The 5,525-nt window shown below is 43.5% G+C and overlaps 1 pseudogene across 1 annotated transcript; it reads right to left on the reverse strand.

Moving 5' to 3' along the window:
- Positions 1-2,684: 2,684 nt before the first annotated feature.
- LOC116069303 lies at positions 2,685-4,321 on the reverse strand (annotated as a pseudogene). The gene has a single exon (XR_004109969.1). The product of XR_004109969.1 is annotated as a pyruvate kinase PKM pseudogene (transcript).
- Positions 4,322-5,525: the final 1,204 nt, after the last annotated feature.

Here is a 5,525-nt window from a genome sequence, read left to right on the forward strand (position 1 = left end):
TGGAACTAAATTACCATAAAAAGAAATTATTACACAAAAGCATATCAAAGATACAAATTGGAAATGAAGAAGTCAAATTATCACTATTTGCTAGATGATACTGTACTAGATGATATGATCATATACTTAAGTGACCCCAAAATTTCCACCAGAGAATTCCTAAACCTCATAAACAACTTTAGCAAAGTAGCTAGATATAAAATTAACTCAAACAAATCAGTGACCTTCCTCTACCCAAAGGATAAACAGGCTGAGAAAGAAATTAGGGAAACACCACCACTCACAATAGTCACAGATAATATAAAATACCATGGTATGGCTCTAACTGACGACTCACAATAGTCACAGATAATATAAAATACCGTGGTATGGCTCTAACTGAGCAAGTGAATGATCTGTATGGAAAGAACTTCAAGTCTCTGAAGAAAGAAATCGAAGAAGATCTCAGAAGATGGAAAGATCTCTCTTGCTCATGGATTGGCAGGATTAATATAGTAAAAATGGCCATCTTGACAAAAGCAATCTATATATTCAATGCAATCCACATCCAAATTTCAACTCAATTCTTCACAGAGTTACAAAGAGCAATTAGCAAATTCATCTGGAGTAACAAAAAACCTAGAATACCGAAAATTATTCTCAACAATAAATGAAATTTGAGGTCAGGTGGAATGTTCATCCTTGACCTCAAGCTATACTACAGATCAATTGGGATAAAATTTCATGGCATTGGTTCAGTGACAGGCAGTTAGATCAATACAATAGAATTAAAGACCCAGAAATGAACCACATACCTATAGTCACTTGATCTTTGACAAAGGAGCTAAAACAATCCAGTGGAAAAAAGACAGCATTTTCAACAAATGGCACTGGCTCAACTGGTGGTCAGCATGTAGAAGAATGCAAATCAACCCATTCTTATCTCCTTGTACAAAGCTCAAGTCCAAGTGGAGGAAGGACCTCCACATCAAACTAGATACACTGAAATTAATAGAGGAGAAAGTAGGGAAGAGCCTCTAACATATGAGCACAGGGGAAAAATTCCTGAACAGAACACTACGGGCTTGTGCTGTAAGATCAAGAATCGACAAATGGGACCTCATAAAATTGCAAAGCTTCTGTAAGCAAAGGACACTGTCAATAGGACAAAAAGGCAACCAACAGATTGGGAAAAGATCCTTACCAATCCTACATCCAATAGAGGGCTAATATCCAATATATACAAAAAACTCAAGAAGTTATCCCAGAGAACCAAATAACCCAATTAAAATGGGGTACAGTGCTAAACAATTTTCAACAGGAATATCGAATGGCTGAGAAGGACCTAAAGAAATGTTCAATATCCTTAGTCATCAGGGAAATGCAAATAAAAACAATCCTGAGATTCTACCTCACACCAGTCAGAATGGCTAAAATCAAGAACTCAGATAACAGCAAATACTGGTGAGGATGTGAAGAAAGAGGAAAACTCCTTCATTGCTGGTTGGATTGCAAACTGGTACAACCACTCTGGAAATCACTTTGGCCACTCCTCAGAAAATGGGACATAGTTCTTCCTGAGGACCCAACAATACCACTCTTGGGCATATACCAAGAAGATGCTCCAACATGTAATAAGAACACATGGTCTACTATGTTCTAAACAGCTTTATTTATAATAGAAGCTGGAAAGAACCCAGATATCCCTCAATAGAGGAATGGATACAGAAAATGTGCTACATTTATACAATGCAGTACTACTCAGTTATTAAAAAACAATGAATTTATGAAATTCTTAGGCATATGGATAGATCTGGAGAATATCATCCTGAGTGAGTTAATCCAATCAGAAAAGAAAACACATGGTATGCACTCACTGATAAGTGGATATTTCCCCAGAAGCTTGAAATATCCAAGATACAATCTGCAGGAGAGGGTAGGTTGATGAACATGGGGAGGGAATACGGGTTTTTTTCAGAGGGGAAGCCAGAAAAAGGGAAAATATTTGAAATGCAAAAAAAAGTATCTAATAAAAAATGAATTTAAAAAATCCCTACTAGGATAATGAATGTAAAAATAAAATAAATTATTTTAACTCATAATTTTTGTTTCTCAAAGAGTGGTAATAGCCTCTTATTCTGCCCCTTAAACAGTTTATAGAAAATAGATATTTTTTTTTTTGCTTCAGTTGCTGTTTATTGACATTCAGGTGGGCACTATAGCAACAGGCCTAGAGACTGCAGAATACAAGATGGAGAGTGGAGTGTCTGCAATGACAGCAGTGGAGTACACAAGGAGGAGCGGGGTGGCCAAAGCTGTTGGGAAAGCAAGTCAGGGCCAGGGCCAAAAGCCACCCCCCCCCCAGAGCCCCTACTCTTGCCCAGAGTCTTTGGACTCCAGGCTAAAGCCTGGGAATATTTTGGACAACTTTCGACAGGAGCAAAGTACACAGAGATGATGCTGCCCTTCTGTGATAAAGTAAGAGGGTTTCCAATCCTGCATTCCTCCTTCACCCCTGGCTCAAGTAGGGCCATGAAAAATAGCTGGGCTCTATTGCATGTTTCAGAGGCATTAATTTTCCCTGGTGTCCCAGCCCACCAATGCCACACTATGGCCCAGAGTGAGCACTACAAGTGTCGCTGGCCCAATGGATAGGGGAGAGGAGGGGAAGGGACAGGGGCTAGAAGAGGGGCTCCAGTGGGCCATCAAGGCACAGGCACTATATGCATGGTGTTGGTGAAGCCAGAGCCAGGGTGTCACCCAGTCAGCACAATGACCACGTCTCCCTTCTTGAAGAAGCCTCGGGCCTTGCCAACATCCATGGCCAAGTTTACATGAAGGTCAACATCCTCAGCCCAGGCATTCAGGACAGCATCCTTACATAGCACAGGGAAGATGCCACGGTATAGATAGGCCTGGCAAGCATTCTGGGGATTGAGAGTCACAGCAATGATAGGAGCCCGAGGGCAGTCCCTGGCCACTTGGTGAGCACTTCTATCAGACATGGTGAGCACGGTAATGGCCTCACTGCAGAACTTGAAGGAGGCCTCCACGGCGCCCACAGCAGTAGCTTCTGTGGGGTCGCTGGTAATGGGCGCCAGGCGGAGGAGTTCCTCGAATAGCTGCAAGTGGTAGATGGCAGCGTCTGCCTCTCGGGCAATCAGGTGCTGCATGCGAACAGCCTCCAGAGGGTAGTCCCCCTTGGCTGTTTCTCCAGACAGCATGATGCAGTCTGCTCCATCCACGACTGCATTAGCCATGTCACAGCCTTCAGCACGGGTGGGACATGGCTTCTTGATCATGCTCTCCAACATCTGTGTGGCACAGATGACAGGCTTCCCAGCTCAGCTGCATCGACCAATCATCATCTTCTCAGCCAGGAAGAACTTCTCCTCAGGAATCTCAATGCTCAGGTTACCACGAGCCACCATTATCCCATCACTGTCCTCCAAGATCTCATCAAACCTGCGGACACCTTCATGGTTCTCGATTTTTCTGATGATCTTGATGTTCTTGCCCTTCTCTCCTAGGACCTTCCTAACGTCCTGCAGGTCAGCTGCCTTAAGGATGAAAGATGCAAACACCATGTCCACATCCTGTTCCACGCCAAACTTCAGGTCCTGGATGGCCTTTTCTGACACAGCGGGGAGGTCCACAGCAGCGCCAGGCAGGTTCACGCCCTTCTTGCTGCCCAAGGAGCCGCCATTCTTCACCTCTGTCACCAGGAAGTCAGTACCTTTCTCCTTCACCTGCAGTGAGATGAGCCCATCATCCATGTAGATCTTGCTACCTACCTCCCCCACCTTGCAGATGTTCTTATAGTACAGCCATAGCATGTTCTTGTCACACTTCTCCATGTAAGCGTTGTCCAGGGTGATCTTCCGAGTGGCTCCCTTCTTCAGCTCCACCTCTGCAGTGCTGCGGCCCTTGATGAGTCCAGTGGAGATCTCAGGCCCCTTTGTATCCAGGGCCACCGCAATAGGACGGTAGAGACTGGGATCAGATAGATGCAAAGCTTTCTGTGGCTGTTCGGACATTCTTGATGGTCTCTGCATGGTACTCATGGGTTCCATGAGAGAAATTCAGCCGACCAAAATTTTTTCCAGACTTAATCATCTCCTTCAGCATCTCCACAGATCGGGAAGCAGGGCCAATGGTACAAATGATGCCAGGCCATGATGGAAATGGATTCAATGTCCAGGCGGCACATGTGTTCCAGGAAGGTGTCAGCCATGGCTGCATGGAGCTGCTGGGTCTGAATGAAGGCAGTCCCTGCTTCGCTGTGTGGCTTTGGCATGGTTCCTGAAGGCCTCGGGTGTACTTCGGTTCCTGCTGCGATACCTAAAGCAGATGTCTCTGTCGAGTCAAGATTCGTAGCTGCTGTGCGGCCAAAATAGATAAATTTTAAAACCCAAACACTGAATTGTTACATAATTGAAAAACAACAGAAAATGCAGAAAATGTATGTTGTATAACCTCTTTCCTCTTGTTTTTGAAATTATTAAAAACTGACATCTGCAAACACTTTAATTCTATTAATTTGGTCTTTCTGGTTGACAAATGAGCTGTGAGGAGATGTCTTTTTCCTGTGGTTTTATTGACATCAGTATCTCTGAGTTAGTGTGTCACCTTTTTGAAACAGGCTCCTTTATGAGCTTTGGTTTTTGACAGGTAGCAGTTTCTATGCCTTCTGCAAGCATCCACCACTGCCTCCACATCCTCAGCATCGCTATGGCAACGTGTGTGTTCTCATTTGCTTTGTACCCTCTTCAAATCTGTGGAAGGCTAATTATCTTCCATCATCCTTTGACAGATAGTTAATATCAAATAAGTATTTACTTACATTCATAAATGTAAATGTTACATACACTCGTGTGTGTGTGTGTGTGTGTGTGTGTGTGTGTGTGTGTGATTAAAAAAAAATCATGGCCAGTATACCAGAAAGTTGGCTTACCAGGTAAAGGACTTTGCTACACTGTCGCCGCCTTACCGACCAGTGAAAATAAGGAGGCGACCACGAACCCTTCTCCAAGCAGTTTATTCAGGAACCTTGTACTACAGAAACATTCGTTCATCTTTTCTTCTGTCTTAGCTAGCTTCTCTTATCTCTTCTATTACTATTACTATCCTCTCTAGCCCCAGCCCTCGCGGCTTAAATACTTTCCCTGGTCCCAATCAGCATTGGCTATGTGGCAAAGCATAATAGGCTGCAGGAAATCATGCCAGCTTGCATCACAAACTGGAGGCACTCAGCTTTTCCAACTAAGGGCTTGATTATCACCATGCTCTCTGCTCTGGCCCGAGAACAGGTGTTCAATATATAGAGAGAGTGGCAGCTGCGGCTCCCCACACTACACAAGCCAGATGGTATAACTTTGATTTCAAAAATCCCCAAAACTATTCAAATGAAGAATGAACTCCACAAATTTGTTCTTTGATCTCTAAAATTTAATAATGACTACCACCCACTTCCAATAATAACAGATACAATAAAACACAATCCAGCCAAAGGAGACAATAGTAACACAAGGACATCTCCGATAATC

This window comes from Mastomys coucha, unplaced genomic scaffold (genome assembly GCF_008632895.1).
Source record: "Mastomys coucha isolate ucsf_1 unplaced genomic scaffold, UCSF_Mcou_1 pScaffold22, whole genome shotgun sequence".
Taxonomy (NCBI): Eukaryota; Metazoa; Chordata; class Mammalia; order Rodentia; family Muridae; genus Mastomys; species Mastomys coucha.